Source organism: Idiotropiscis lumnitzeri, chromosome 5 (genome assembly GCF_059441095.1).
Source record: "Idiotropiscis lumnitzeri isolate Australia: NSW breed Sydney's pygmy pipehorse chromosome 5, RoL_Ilum_1.0, whole genome shotgun sequence".
NCBI lineage: Eukaryota > Metazoa > Chordata > Actinopteri > Syngnathiformes > Syngnathidae > Idiotropiscis > Idiotropiscis lumnitzeri.
Genome location: NC_142395.1, coordinates 11,006,491 through 11,023,525, shown reverse-complemented (window position 1 = coordinate 11,023,525; position 17,035 = coordinate 11,006,491). Strand labels below are relative to the sequence as shown.

At 38.8% G+C, this 17,035-nt stretch overlaps 1 protein-coding gene across 3 annotated transcripts in view; it reads left to right on the top strand.

Moving 5' to 3' along the window:
- bbox1 (gamma-butyrobetaine hydroxylase 1) overlaps positions 1-17,035 on the top strand; it is a 58,500-nt gene that overhangs the window by 10,037 nt on the left and 31,428 nt on the right. The window lies entirely within an intron of this gene.

Here is a 17,035-nt window from a genome sequence, read left to right as displayed (position 1 = left end):
GGGCATTCAGATCACACTTTTCACACATTTTTCCCCAGAATTATGGGCAAGTTGATAGTTGTCATGGTTGCACTAAAAAAAGAACCGCATAAATGCGTCCTAAAACCGAAGCAATTTGCTAGAGGAAGTTAAAGGAGGTGACTTGGGTGATAATTTCTGAAATGTTCCTCTAATTTGAGTGACACATTGTTAACAATCATGCATGCAAAATTGAACAGACGATAAGGATTGTCTCATAGGGTTGTATGAACGGATTATTTATTTAAACAATATAGTCATTCAGATCAAACCATTCGCAAACGTCTCTCGCTGTATTGGCCTCACCATGCGTCCCAGTTGAGCATCTCCCTTTGTCGCTGTAATCATTTAACAACAATAAAAGTGTATTGCTAATATTAATAAGAATATCCCCCATTCACAGTTAAAATATTTAGAATGGTAAATTTTTCTGTCTTCTCTTGATCATGTCGCAGAGTTTTTTAGACCCACCACAGACGTAGTCAGCTAGTATTTGCCTCATGATACAACTCATGTTGACTAACAGTGGTTGAAAGACACCCTCTCTGTTATGTGCCGATGTTTATGCATCCATTTTTCTTTAGATGGGCAGGGAATAACATACATAATGGCTTTGACTTACTTGCAAAGGGGCATCCCGATAATTTATTGACAAGAAAAATTTTACACAACCTAAGTGATGAAAGCAAACACTTTAATGGCAATAATTTAGACAGAGAACATCCGAGACACTTACAAGAAATGTGAATATCAAAGCCATCAAACCTCTTTTCAAACAAAGAGAAGTGATAGTGTTTTTGATGTGACACAAGAAAGGATAGAAAGGAAGACTATCCCATTTAGATAGATTGATTGATAGATAGAACCGCAGACATGCTCGTTCATTTTTCACCACTAGATGTCAGCAGCAATCAGCATCTCCACTTGTATTTGAAAATGACATTTCTGACACATCCCTGGCATTTAACCGCTCCTCATGAATTATAAAAAAGCATCCAATCTTAAAAGACTCCAAGGATTATGTATGACAAACAAACAACATCTATATCTTCTGAGGTTGGCACTAAAATTAAATTGAAGCCCAAAATGATTCACAGTTTGAATGTTGCAAAATATTGCATTTCCTCAAATGTGTCCGATATGATGTAGAAATGAAACAATCAATATTGTGAATATGTTTCATTAGTATCTTTAATACACACTGGTTTGTGTCAGGGTATAGAAATCATTTGGGCTTAATTGTATATTTCCTTTGTGCAACCACAAACCTTGATTTTCTGTTTGACGTCATTTGTGTACAAAGGGTATGATGTAGAATTCAGTGACATGAGGTGAGAAATTGCAACACACACACACACATATAGATCAGTTTAAGTTTTAAACATTCCTTGCAAGGTGTGCAATGATAAACCATTCGTAACATAGATGAATGCATCCTTGAGCGGACTAAATAGCCTCACTTGTAATCGAATGGCCATTGTTCCAGCTCTAAAAGTAAACAGAGTAAAGGGGAAAAAGAAAGAAAGTAAACTAAGGGTACAGATTAATAAACTGAGGGTACAGATGATCAATGAATTGTATTTTTGTCATTCGTGGAACCAGAGGCCCTCCGTACAAAAGCAACTAAACAAAAAAGTGAGAAGAAATTCTTCCAGTAGGAGGCATTTAATCGCTACAGACTGATATGTAAAAAGGATACTGTTCACAAAAAGATTTGACATTCAGCATCACAACCCAGATTTGCCAGAAACGCAGAGAAAAGGGGCTATGATAAATATTTGTGGAAGACACGGGAATTCCAGTGAGATTTGTTTGACTTTTCTTGGCTCATGAGTGTACCAATCTGTTTTTTGTTTTGTTTGTGTTTTCTTTCGATCCTGGGATCGGATGAAAAGGTTGACGTCATTGCTCGTTGTTCTTCATACAATATAAACTTCTTAACGACTTCATCCTTCCAAAGAAAAGTCTGTGAACGGTCTATAATTAAATGATAACAGACGTTTTTTATTTCAAGTGTGGCAGCTGCATCCGTTCAAACCAGCTCTTAGCCTAACATTTTGTAAATTAGGCAGATGATGGTCCTGTGATATGATTTTTTCCTCTTGTGTCACATTTCGTACCGGGTGTGTCCAATGGTTGCAAAAATTGTGGATTCAAATAAAAATGGAATTACAACAGAGGCTTATTTTTTTTTAATGTATTCTTTATTTTTTGTGGAGCTTGTGTCAGGCTGAAAATAATGTAGCCCTGCGTGCCTTTACTGGGGACGGAAATATCCCACTGAAATGTATTACAGCGCGGAGAGCAATATTTCTTCTTAAAAATGAAACAAAATCCAATCCCACGGCCGAAGAAAATGTTCTCCTGCAGCTTTCCCCTCATTAAAGAAAAATGTTCATGATTTCTCAAAGTGACCACCCCAATATTTAATAGGTATTTGAACAATGAGAAGCCTTAAACCGATGCCTCGGGTTAAACCTAAAAGCCCACTGACTAATCTCACCGCACATTTCATTTGCGTTTGTGTGACAAACTGGAAAGACTTCAGCAACTAATCTGAATCATGTGGCAGACAGACTGAGATAGACATGTTTTTCCATGACACAAAAGCCCACCATGATTTAGAATGCTTCCTTTAATATAAATCTTGAAATACTTTATAAAAGTTACTTTACACTGAATGAAATCATATTATTTTCTCAGCTCTTTTGCATTTTTGACAAATAGCAACAGTTTGAATAATGCAGGCCTTCTTTGCATCATAAATGAACAATATCGGGCAAACCTTAAAATAGAATTCATAAAACAACACAGAGAATATAGTACGAGTTCTAAGATATAATGATTAATTGAAAATGATAGCGTACTGAAAACGCAACATGTACTGGTACTAATTTGATGTATGACCTTACAGTTACCTCAGCCATCTTGTGTCAGTTATCATGAGCAAGTTTGGAGTTAGGTGGAGACTTGCGACCAAAAGACGGCTGACAAGAAACCTCTGTGGACATGCCAAGATAGTATGCAAGTGGGACCTCCAAAATTGAATGCAGTCCATCTTGTCAGTTCACTGTATAAATTCTATTTACATGGAATTTCCTTTTTTTTTTTAAGAGGTGGGTGGGTTATGTACAACCTGAGGAGGATTCCATTAGCGGTTCCAATGTTCCAAATCAAGTCAGCACAAATCACTGGTAGAAAAAAAAAATTGCTGCTTAGTTAAGAGTGGATAAAAAGCGGTTTGATATTTGCAAGAGACGACTGCATGCGCCAGAGGTATGTCCCAGTCAAGCGCATTATTGGTGTCATTCACAAGAATCAGCATGCTGCTGCTGCTGCTGCTGCTGCTGCCAGGCAGTCAGCATACGCGCGGAGTCTCAGCCATCATTCATGTAGGAGCAAGATCCAAAGATTACCGCACCGGTTCAGCTCTGTTGCCAACGACCACAATATCTTACAGCATGTGGAAAGCATGCACACAAATTGAGCTCAAATACGCGAGCATGAGGCAGACTTTTTACAGAGCTACTGAACAACTCCATTGTACTTTCCTTGAATGGGTTTTTGATTATCTGCATGACACATATTCCATATTCATAATGTAAACTAATCTGATTGCTCTGATCCCGCAGCTCAGTGAGTGATTGCTAAATTGCATATGCTATTTAAAAAAAAAAAAATAAAGCAACTTTTCTTGTTCAACAATATTCAAAGGTTATTAAAATAACCTATGATTGGCATAAAACGCGCATTTCGCTTGTCCCGAAAGGTACATAAATTATTCTAAATCACTCTCTGACTTGCTTTTTTACTGTGAGAAATATTTTAATTAGCTGTAAATGCAATTCATTAAACAGAATTAAACCAGTCACTGTTCAAGCTCCACACCAACCTTTGTGACCTTTTGCAGAGGATAATACGTGTTGTCGAGGAGTTACACTCTGCAGACTCTGTGTCGTAGCAACGCACAACCTCACTTAATCGACAGCTTATCTCATGCCTGACACTCTTCCAATTATACTGGCTGGAGTAAATGTAGTTTATTGTCCAATAGAAAGTTGCCAAATATAGTTTTGTGTCATCATCTGATTCTTATTAGCTGTCATACTGATATATTCATCATCTTCCACCTGAGTAATTTTAGTAATCCCAATTTTCTAACATGTAGTCCTCTGTGAAGATATAAGTAATAAATAGGAGATGTTTTTATCTGATGCTTTGGCTCCCGCCCACTCTTTCCCTGAACTCTAATCCAGGAAACCTCTGGGACATTGTGTATCTTTGCATTCATCACCGCCACGTCACATCACAGACTCCCTTCAGAAGCAAACTGTTGCCCAACAAGTCCACCCTCTGTCTCATCAAGAGCAAGGCCAGACTTCATCAGGAGTGCAGACACGTGTATAGAGCCATGAACATTGTTGAGCCAAATCAATTCCTTTAAAATATTCGAAGAAATTGGATGAACTGATGATTACACTTTACCTCTTTGTGACGACCAGATCAGAATCAAAAATTGAGTTGATTATAGTTATATTACTCAACAAACCACATATGTAATCAAGATTTCCAACTGGAATATTTTATGAATCAAGATCTGGAATTAGATTAATGTTCCCGTTCCTTTCAGGCAGCGTATTTTGTAGAGTCAAAAGCCTCAATTATAGTGAGGTTGTAAAGAATGCAAAATAACTTTTGCACACTGTCGGACTCACTTTCATCAACAAATTCTGGAAAAATACTCTGACCTCACTTTAAAAAGCCTCTATCAGCCCTTACCAGTGCAGCTTCTGTCCTCGCCACAGCACAGAGACGGTGCTTATAAAAAATAAATAATTACTTCATTACCACTGATCCTTGGCAAAGAGTTTGTGATCCTTGACAAAGAGTTTCACTCCTCACCTATCACTAAGTCATCATACTTTCACCTCTACATCAGCCCGCTTTATCATCTGATCACCAAAAACCTCGACCCACCACTTACATACAGAATTCAATTCTTTTCTTTTTTCTGGAGAAATGTATGGCAATTCACAATCGTCCTCCTCCACATCCGTCAGACATTCAAGATATTGCCACTGTTGTTTGCTCTCTCCAATCCTCCTCTTCTGTTGAGCTTTCTGTTTGCCTCAGCTCTGGAGGGACCAGCTTGGTTCCCCAATTCTAATTCCAGCTACTGTCTGCTATCTGTAACATTAAACCATCCCTTCTTAAAAAATCATACTCAATAGTCATCTGTTCAAGACTGTATTTACTGTATTTCCTCTACTCTGTAACACAAGTGAGCTCTTCTTTTAGTTTTTACGATGATACCCCTTTCTAATGTATCCATAAAAACAAAGACCACGCTGTGTTTTTGCAGACAATTCCCAAGTTGCAAAAGGAATTAGGTCCATATTAGAAAATTAAATAACATCTAACACCGTTTTATGATCATATTTGGGGTCAAGTCAAGTTTACCTTTGGGACCACTGAAAAAAAAGAGAGCACCGACAAGGAAGCCATGTTGTTTTGACCCAACCACTAGCCCCTGCTGGTGTTTACTTCTTTTTGACCCTGGGGAAAGCACTTAACAACCAAAACAAGGTGTTGCACAAGCTGTTGTGTTGTGATTAGGATAGCTCTATCTATCCAAAACAGATGCAAACACTTGCATGGATGAGGAGAAATACAAAAGATACATTTTTGCCTCCGTGTCAAAAAGTGAACATTTGTTTAGACTTACGGAGGTTTGGCAATGATGAAGAATTCTGAGAAGTTGTCTCAGGGCTTGGCTGATCTTGTGCAATGGTTATGGACTTTGGACTTGCCAAAAGTGAATTATCTCTGTTGTGTGTCTCTGTTTTGATCGTTTGTTACAGAGAGACACTTTCAAGTACTGACAGGGAGAAATTAAGTGCAGAAGTGTTTGAACTACAGCCACTGAAAATTTGTTTTTTTTCCCCCTTGAACTCTAGTTATTAGTTTTAGTTTGCGTTCCCATTGGCATTTTAACCCTGCCTTTCATATTTTTGTAAACTAAAATATGTTAATCCTGCACAAAATGGAGATCTTGGTGAGCTGGTATTCTGTCTCGGTGGAAGACATCTCTGTCATTTATATTTCTGGCGCTGTAGTTGCCAGTATTATAATAGCTCTACGAAGAAAGGTCAAAACTATGAAAATTATTTTTATTATAGTCAGCTTGGATAACTTGGCATGAGGAGTCACTGGTTCGAGAATAAAAAGTCTCAAAGTAATTATATAATAATGGAAGAGTACTTAGCTGATGGCACTAAACGTGGGAACTAATCTAGAAAACTTTGCATTACTTACTTCTTTTTTGTCAATAGCGTGACAATTAGCGTAATTCAGCAGATGTCATTTTAGCTGATTATCCAAAGCCTCTAGAGTTGTCCAACAAGCTGAGGGTGGAACAACCAAGAGGAAAAAAAATGTGTAAACATTTTAAAACAAACCTCCATTCAAAACAAATCGAAAAGAATTTCTATGAAAGAAAAAGAAAATAAAGTTGGAGTTTCGCTGTGTTCCGCCATTGTCACGCAAGCCCCAACTCAACACTAAATTATATTAGATATACCCACTTTGAAATCTGTTCTCAATGGGTTTTTTTCAGGCTCTAATACACCATTGTCGAGTCAACATCTGTTGTTTTTTTCCCCTTCAGTTAACGGGTGTAAATGGGCCCCCAAAAGACTGAATTATGGCACCTTCAGGTTTGTATGAAAGGGGATGTTAATATGTTCATGTTAGCTGAAGCACTCCAATGTCTTTGTCCCACCTACTCATTCACACTGACCTTCACCGGTTGTCTGCATTACATCATTACGTTCTAATACACTTATTCACTGTAAATTCTTCTTGTGTCAGAAAAATCTGTTGCTGCAGCCAGGAGGGTCTTTCTGCTACTAGAGTACTTTTTGCTGTCGGAGACATGGGCAGGACTTTGGTGGAGATGTGACAAGTTGCATAAAAGTTCAACTTTGTGGTCTTGGTGGTAAATGCGGAGGACCGGAGTGCAAATTAAGGAGCTAGTAAGGCAAGGCAGAATTAATTGAAAAAAAGAAGAAGAAAAAAAAAAGAAAAACACAAAAAGGCAACTAAGCCATATAGGATCAAATGTCTAGAAGAACAGGTGAAGACAAAAACAAGTTGACAAGACATGAACAAGAGACACAGGGAAACAAGGCAAACGTGAATGGAAACAGATTATTTTCAAAGCAATACAAAAGTCCACAAACACTGATCATAACACCAGACTGCATCATAATAGTTATTTTTTATTTAAAGTAGGAAAACAACGGTGACCTCTCATAAACTCCAATACTACTTTATATGTCGGCCTCAATTAGCACAGTGGTCATAAAACAATTAAGTTCATAATCAACCGCATTAATAATCTTGTTAAAAATGTTGGCGCCTTGCATGGCGTTGAAAAAGGGTCCCTGTTCCAAGACTGAGCTCATATTGTCATATTGTGTAAATTATTCCATCAAATTATATTTGATGTACCCGATAAAACGACAAGACGTTATGGGTTTAACACAGTATTTAATCTCAAATGCATAATATTAAGTGACTTTATGAAACCATCAATTCGTCTCAGTTTCTATGCCACGGGAAATGCAATTGTGAGGGATTATCAATATGTAGATGGCACAATCATCTCATTTTGATGGCATTCAGATGAGATCTGAGCTCGAAAACGTCATCAGTTTTCTGGACAGCTTTTACCACTCAAAGCTGGTCGTCATTACCGTAGAAATGTAGAAAGTGTGCAACGTGTGCCACTTTGGTCTCCAAGCTGTCTTTGGAATAATTGCCTTCATTGGCTTGAGCAGGATTCTTGTCAGCACTGTCAGTGTGCAGAAAAAAACCACCATCAACGTTCTTTCACGCTTCAAAATCTCTGGTAATCATTTTCATCAAAACTGTGGCTTCAATTCAGTTGCTGAGACTGGCCTTGCTGCTTTGTATATTGATTTTTCTCTCTATTCCATGTGTATATGCGTCATACTTCCCATCCACATTCAAATTATACAAGTCCCAAAAGTTAAGATCTTTTCAATCCGACACGTACTCAACAACCTTGTTCCCACAATGATTTGATTAGGCCAGTGGTTCTCAATTATTTCCTGTCACGCCCCCCCTACCAAGAAGAAAAATATTTGCGCACCCCACCACCACCATTTTTTTTTACATTTCGTACTAATGTACATGTTCTCTGTATATTCATGTTAGATTGTCAATAAAATATCCCTTAACAAATATAAATTGATTTAAAAAAAAAAAACATCATTTTGAAAACGACTATTGTGAGGATCTCGAAACTCAGTACTGTTGTGCAAATATTGATGAGATGATAAATATTTACTATACGTTAGGGCTGGGCGATATGGCTGAAAACTATATCAGTAGACATGCATGTCATATCGGTCGATATCAATGTATATTGAATTATTTTATATATACTATATATATATATATATATATAGAGAGAGAGAGAGAGAGAGAGAGAAAGAGAGAGAGAGAGATTTTTTTTTTTTTACGATTGTTGAGAGAGCTGGGACTGTATGTGAATTTGAGGGGGTTCACCGGAGCGCCTCATCCAAACAGAATCAAAGAGCGTGACCGCACACAGGGATAGAGAACAACATAGCTTTAATAGCACTCCAATCAATTCAACAGAGCTCAATAACTCACTTTCATTCTGGCGCATACACAACGACGAAAACGGTAGCAATCGAGCATCCGGGCTAACGGACTCGATACGTTTCTCTTAGGACCGCTTAGCTGTCCAACAATATGCCCGACATAAATTAACATAAATTCAAGCACCCATTAGCTGCCCGAAAACATGCCTGTTGTTAAATACGCAAATTTAACAGCAAACCAATACCTGTATAAACAGAGCAGTAATGAGAAATTTACAACAACTATTGAAAATAAAACAGGGAAAAGGGCTGAATTCCGATTAGTTTTATTTGAAAATGTACAACGCACGCCGGCCTCCATTGAGACGGAAAAATTCTGGTGCTACGGGCCGTTTTGTCCCGCGCGTGTCCGCGGTGGGTGCACGACTCGTGCGTGTCCTCGGAGGGTGCTCGTTAGCGGCTTCACTGCTACGTACGCCTGCCTCCCATGCAATGGCGGTCTCGTGTACTAGAGCTCCGGGCCGTTTTGTCCCGTGCGTGTCCGGGAGGGGGTGCTTGTTATCGGCTTCACCATTAAGCAAGCGTTTCCTGAAGTAGGCCGGTAGGTCCACTTTAGCCACACGTTTTTGTTTTGTTTGTTTTGAGTCATGCTAGCTCAGCGGCGCATGCGTAAGCCTCCGGTTAGATTTCCTCAATGGGAGCGAGTTTGTGACGAATAGGGCAGTGATAGGTTGAATTTGCTCCGTTGTTTTTTTTTTTTTGGATCGATAATTTATCAATACCATTTTCTATTGATATCACTCACCCACCTATCATGATACATATCGATATCGAATTATCGTCACAGCCCAACTATACGTTTTTGTTTTGTTTTTTTTAAACTTTATTAACATGAACAAACCAAACAGTTATTAATACGTACATAATATAGAAAAGACAAAAAGAGCCAGGGGGATTTTAAACAAAAATTCGATATAAATAACTTAAAGCAACTATTTTAATATGTTTACTATACGTTTTTTTATGTTTAGAATACGTTTACATTGAACCTCTTCGTTGTGATGACGTCAGCCATTTCCGTGTTCCAGCCTGAGAGCCTCTGCTAAATTGCTAACGTAGCCGTCATATTATTTTATGTATAGATATGAAATGGTTGCAATATAACATTTCTGTTCATGGCTGCTGGATCTCCGCCCAAACGCGGTCCGAGTCAGACTTCTGTTAAAAGTCAAGCGTACATCGAAGTAATTCATTTTAGCGATTAGTACGCTTAGCGCCTCTTTACTCGCCGCCTCGTTTAGAACGCTACTTGTTTGCGGAGTCGTTTATTTGCCATCACGTAGCTTGTTGCTTCTGCTGTGCGCGGACTAACATATAGTTCAAATAAAGTCCGTTCTGCTGCGGCGCAAGATAGCTTGGCGTGGGGCATTTAAGAAGCGGCGAAAGAAATCACTCCCGGGTCAACGAGCGACAGATAAACATCTCGCAAAAGATAATAATGAGTATAATAATAATAATTAAGATAATCTTGGCTGGTTCTCAAAGATGGTTTATTTTATCAATAAGCTGGCATCCATGCGTGCTTGTCAAAATGTCTTACTTTATACAGCAAGTCTGGCGAAATGAGCCTGCCTATGTTAAGCAACAGCTGAGGTGTGCCAGAATGCAGACAAGACCATTAAGCTTGACACATAGGAACGGGGAACGGAATAATGACTAGCACAGGCTGTCACAAAATTATCTGATCACAGTTAAAGATTTTATGTACTTTTAGGCATTTCTCATTACAACTAGAAATGAAAATAAGTATTGATAGAACACAAATTGGGTTTATGAAACAAAGGAAAGGAACAAAAAAAAGCATGATAAGGATGTGCTGTATAATGGCACCAAATTGGTCAACCTTTGAAGGGAAAACATCTGGGAATCGGTTTTGGCCTATTGCAGTTTCCCAAACTTTAATGAGCCAAAGCACCAAATAAAACTGAAATAATGGTCTCAATAAACTCACAAATTTACTAACCATAATTATTTTTTTCTTATATAAATGTTAAACATAATAAATAAAAAATATTTATGTGCCTGTTTAAAAAGTGGACACAAAGCTGCATAAATAGGTGGATACACACATTTTTAGGGACTTTCTGTCATCTAGTGGAAGAGCATTTAACTGTTCTACCATTCACTTTATCACTGGTATAGATTGATGAACAAAGAAATATATGTAATTAAAGAATTATTTTCTGATGAATCCATTGGAATCAGCCCCTCTAATCTTAGGGCACACTTCGGTGCCAGGTCACACTGGTTGGGAATCACCGCTCTCTCTATAAAGTAGTCGAAGGGCCCCGAGGTGGGGCAAGTTCAGTTTGCTTGGCAGTTTTAAAAGTTGCACAAAACTTTTTAACCACAATTATGCATAACGCTCGACACATATCTTGCAAGATCTTGCTTCAGACAGCATGAAAGATTAACACTGGGTGGTGAGTTTCACTCAATCATTTTTTACAGTGTATTTATGTCCATGCACTTATGAGAAAAATGCCATTTTGGAGTGCAAAAAAAAAAATTCTGTTTATTCATTTACCTTCGTCAATGGCTTGAAAGCAACAGTTTTCATATCAGCTTGGTCACAATGAACAAAACACACACGAATAAGTGTCAAAATGTACATCAGCGGTCACCAAAATGATGCTCACAGGCAATCAGGTCGCCCCCCCCCCCCCCAAAAAAAAAACGGCTTGAAAAATACTCACCAATGATGGGATATTTTGATTTCCAAGGAATGTTGTCGAAGTTACGTGCAGATATTAATAGAAATAGAACAATATTTGATTAATAATATATATATATATATATATATAAATTTATAGTGTAATTAATGGTAATTTGAACAACAACTCAACAACTTCAGACAAGCTAAACAACTTCAGACCAGTAGCGCTGAGGTCTCATCTGATGAAGACCCTGGAGAGACTGGTCCTCGTCCATCTGCGCCCCCTGGTCAGCTCCTCAATGGACCCACTCCAGTTCGCATACCAGCCTGGCATCAGTGTGGATGATGCCATCATCTACCTGCTCCACACTTCACTCTCCCACGTGGAGAAGGCGGGGGGCACGGTGAGGATCATGTTCTTTGATTTCTCCAGTGCCTTCAACACCATCCAGCCCACCTTATTGGGAAACAAGCTGGAGCAGGCGGGAGTGGCCCACCACCTCATCACATGGATCCACGACTACCTCACAAACCGGCCACAGTACGTGAGGACACAGGACTGTGTGTCTGACGTGCTCCTCTGCAGCACGGGAGCGCCGCAGGCAACTGTTCTGGCTCCCTTCCTGTTCACCCTCTACACCTCGGACTACAAATACAATTCCACAACCTGTCACCTGCAGAAGTTCTCTGATGACTGTGCGATTGTCGGCCTCATCACTGACGGTGACGATTGGGAGTACAGAGGGGCTACGTAGGGTTTTGTGGACTGGTGTCAGCAGAACCGCCTCCAAATCAACGCTGGGGAATCCAAAGAGCTGGTGCTGGATTTCCGCAAGCGTCGGCACTCTCCACCTGCACCAGTGAGTATCCAGGGAACAGACGTTGAGAGGGTCTCAACTTACAAGTATTCATCTGAACAAGAAACTGGACTGGAGCAACAACACAGACGCTCTCTATAGGAAGGGTCAGAGCAGACTCTTCCTACTCAGGAGGCTGAGGTCCTTTGACGTTCAGGGAACACTCCTCAGGAACTTCTATGACTCTGTGGTTTCATCAGTCATTTTCTATGCAGTGGTCTCCTGGGCAGGAGGCATCTCAGGCTCGAACAAAAAGAGACTGGACAAACTAGTGAGGAGAGCCAGGTCTGTCCTGGGCTGCTCCCTGGACTCTGTGGACTCAGTGGGGGGCAGGAGGATGACGGCAAAACTGTCATCAATGCTGGACAACCCAGCCCACCCACTCAATGACACTCTGAGAACACTCCACAGCTCCTTCAGTGATAGACTGTTACACCCTCGCTGTACCAAAGAGAGATTTCGCCGCTCCTTCCTGCCGGCTGCTGTCAGACTTTTTAACAAGAACATTAGGTCAGGCCTACAAACGGGCAGGCATTAGTGCAATTGTGCAATCCTAGGATGCAATATACACTACTACTGTACTTTCAGCCAATGGTGTACTTAAATATTGACCAATGATGTATTTTGTTTACCATTACAGTATTCTTAGTACAGTACTTTTATCACTGCAGTATTTCTACCATTGCAGTACGTTCACTATTACAGTACTTTTATCATTGCAGTACTTTCTATCATTTCAGTACTCTTACCATTACAGTACTTTTAACATTGCAATATTTTTATCATTGCAGTATTTTCAATCATTCAGTAGTTTTTATCATGACAGCGTTTCCCCCTCTGTATAATGGACAGGCATTAGGAGTCTTTCCTTACACTTATATACACGTTTATACTGTGTATATTTGCATGCTTTTTATGAATGTCTGCTGCTAATGTTATACATTAACAGCTACATTACGCCGCCGACTCTGTGTGATCTATATCTTTGCTGCTGTAACACCTCAAATTTCCCCATTGTGGGACTAATAAAGGACATCTTATCTTATCTTAAATGCTTGTTATTTTCACAAGTGTATATGCAACTTGTAGTCCGTCGTATAAAATTAGTTCAGTACAGTAGTTCTTAGTCACAAAAAGCTGGTGAACCTTGATCTCCATGATTCATGCGTTATTACACATACAGTACTTGTAAGAGTCCACATAATGAACAGTGCTACTGACACCGTCCTGTCATCACAAGTTTTGCTCGGTCACTGAGGTAATGTAGCAGACTGTTAGGAGTAGTTGGTTTCAAGTGTGATGTCTGGACCTTGAATTACCGTAGACTGTGACATAAGAACCCAAAGTTAATAATGTTTCCAGATGTGCAACCAAGAATATTTTTATTGAGGTCGTTCAAAGATCGGGTAAGTGTTGTAGTTTTTTCTTTGTAGTTTAAGAGAGCTTTCTTATCATATTCAGCACAAGTCTGAGTGTGAATTTGTTTCGCAATGAAATCCATCCCAACCACACTGTTTGCAAAATAACGTTTTCAAAATAACAGTTATCTTTTACTATATCCAAATGACCATCAATGGTACAAAACCCATTTCCAATGAAGTTTGGAGGTTATATAAAACAATGATTTGCAAATCGTCGAGAGCACTTGCCCCCCCGCAACCTGAATAAGAGGAAGCACTCCGGAAAATGGATAGTTTTGCTATAGTAGGCGAGTGAGAGTGTTTCTTCCAACCCCCCACTCAATAATACACTGACCTAAAATATACTCACACATATAATCACAGCAACGCCTAAATTGGAGTGTGACTGGCGTATTGGGTGGTTGAACCATCCTTGCAGACCGACTCAAGTGTGGCCCCATTCAACACGCTTTTTTACCATGATGCACGTCTGCCACTTCTAACCTGCCGGGTCAGTTCACCATGTTATTACCTGGTAAGCAGCCATCCCCCGTCACTTCTTGTAATTAAGCATGCGCCTAATCATCAGCTGCTGTCACACCTGCTTCTCCATCTCGCTCCCCCTAATTAAACACTCTGCGTGTGATGTGGAGCTGCTGTCAAGCTGTAGCTGCATGGACTTTGTAATTTTATGTTTCCGCACAAAGATGTCGACGCTCCTCTCTGCCTTGTGGTTTTCATTGCGTGGTTCTGCTTGCCTGTTTGCTTTCTAGGTTAGTTTTCTTATTTGACAAACAATGTTGGTTCTGTTTCGGACCAAGTCACTTCGGCTACAAGTGGAGGCACAAATTGGGTTCACTTGAGTTGGATGGTAATTATATGTGTCATTACAGTTAATGCCTCAGTTCATTTAATGGCACAGTCCTATGTGGGTGTGTGGAGTTCATTATAGAATGATTACATGTAATTATAATGACATTCATTAAATCTCAAACTGCATAACTTCCCTGGGTCAAAAACGACTGTGCTTTCTTACTTCCCTGTGACTCTGAAATGAAACCATTACATTAAAAAAAAAAAGGGAGAGAAAGACAGAATGAAAGGGAAAAAAAACTTTTCCAGGCTACAAATTCAATTTTCACAGCAGCAAGTTCTGCTAAAGTTGAAGTAAGTCCAGGACTGGGTCCTTTTCTAACTGTTAGAGTAGAAACTTGGCAAACTTAAATACGGTCATAAACATCAGGGCCAGAGTGACACGAAGACAGACTTCCTTGCACGCAATATTGACTCATGCTGATTTGCCCAGACTGGATTACATGAGGATTTTCTGTGTTAAATTTATTTTTCAGTTCCATCACTAAATCTAAGAAAATAAACCAAAACTTAACAAGCTGTCACTTCAATTTAAAAGCCTTTTGGATGAGAGTCACAACCTTAAGCCTTCCAAATAAACAGTCATGCAGTGGGAGAGCTGGTGGTCTGCGTCATTTGCATTTTCCACTGGAAAGACATGCTCATGTGAGCAGAATCGTGATCACCTTTTAAAACTGAAATTGTTCTTCGGTATAGAGATTGAAAAGGCTGTTCATTTTGAAATTCAAATTCTGATACAGAAAGATAACAACACCCTTATTACTTTCATTTCTGCAATGTATGAAAGAGCACACACACAAAACAAAAAGAACGATTTAGATTGCAGCTCTCTGCTGCATGTTAATGTGTGTTGTACAAATATTTTAAACGCTTCTAGGCATTTGAAAAGTCACATGGAGTCTAATTTCTTTCCAGCTAATCCTGTTTTGTCATTTAATACCAGCAGGTGACTAAAATAACAGGTGCTCACAACACGTGCTAACTTTTCAACTTCTATATCTCCTAGCAGCCGATTTAGCGAATAGTAAGTGTTGACAAGAGAGACTGAGTGAAGAAGAAAAAAAAACTTGCATTTGACCCACACTGGTCAAAACATGAGCCAACCCTGTATATGCCAATACCGTCTAATACACACTAATTCCATTTTATTGTATTTATGATGGCTTTAGTTTGGGATGGTGTGCAAATATATTGCATTGCTGGGTATGCCTTCAATATTGATGTAAATAAAAAGAGCTGTGCGCAAATTGAGATGCACCTTGGTTGTTAAAAGCAAAGGCAGAATCCCAATTTAAAGATTTGACTGAGAGTGAGCCGTAGCATATTTGTTGTTGCATATACATGTGTCACAGGAATGTTTGAATGTGAATGCATGTGGCGTATATACTCCAGAGGTCTCAGGCATAAGTAACATTTTGATGATCTTAAATTACTAGTCAATGCCATTTTGTTTGCCGTTGCTTTGCTTGTAATGCACTTCTATCACATGCATTTGCTTGTTATAATAGCCAATCAGTGCCGACTATGTTTTGCATACTACTGTTAATGGTCTTATCATTCAAATCATATCTGAAAAGCACAATGACACAAACATCACTTAATTCTTCACAATTCTAAACACTGCATAATACTTAAGTTTGTTCCTTGTATTATGTTGAGCAAGGTACTAGCTATGTCTATCCATCCATTATCCAAGCTGCTTATCCCCACTTTACGGGTTGCGGGCATACTGGAGCCTATCCCAGCTGTCTTGGGGCAGTAGGCGAGGTACAGTCCCAATTGGTTGCCTGCCAATCGCAGGGCACACAAATACAGACAACCATTCACAGTCAACAATTTACAGACAATTTAGACTATTCAATTAATCTAACCATGCATGTCTCCCATGGTAAATATGAGAAATTGGATGCATATTATATTATATTATATTATATTATATTATATTATATTATATTATATTATATTATATTATATTATATTATATTATATTATATTATATTATATTATATTATATTTAGGGCTGTCAAAATTAAAGCATTAACTCAATTGATTAATCCAAAATATTTTAACTCAGTTAAATATTGTAACTCAATTAACTCAGTTTGATTTACTTCAAGAATAATTTGCATACTTAGCAAATATTGCGTCATATTAACTGTACATCTTTAGCAAGTCTCAGAACAAAACACCGTGTTCTAGTTCCCACTGGGCCTTGCAAACTAACACTGCTGGAGTGTGGCGCTTGTGGGCAGTTTTGAGAAATGTTTCGAAGAAAAATGCCTGTGAAGATGTCATTACTTAGATCGTATTCAAGAATCAAAGAAAGCTATAAGAACAGTCTTTGAATTAAATATACTTGATATTAGGTGATTCTGCATCAATTCCAAGATATTATTCAAGCAAATATGTTACAAGCTTCGCACAAAATAGTAGTTGAAAAATGTGATTAATCGCAATTAATCATGGAATTTTTTGTGATTAATTAGTTTAACAAAATAATTACTTGACAGCACTAAT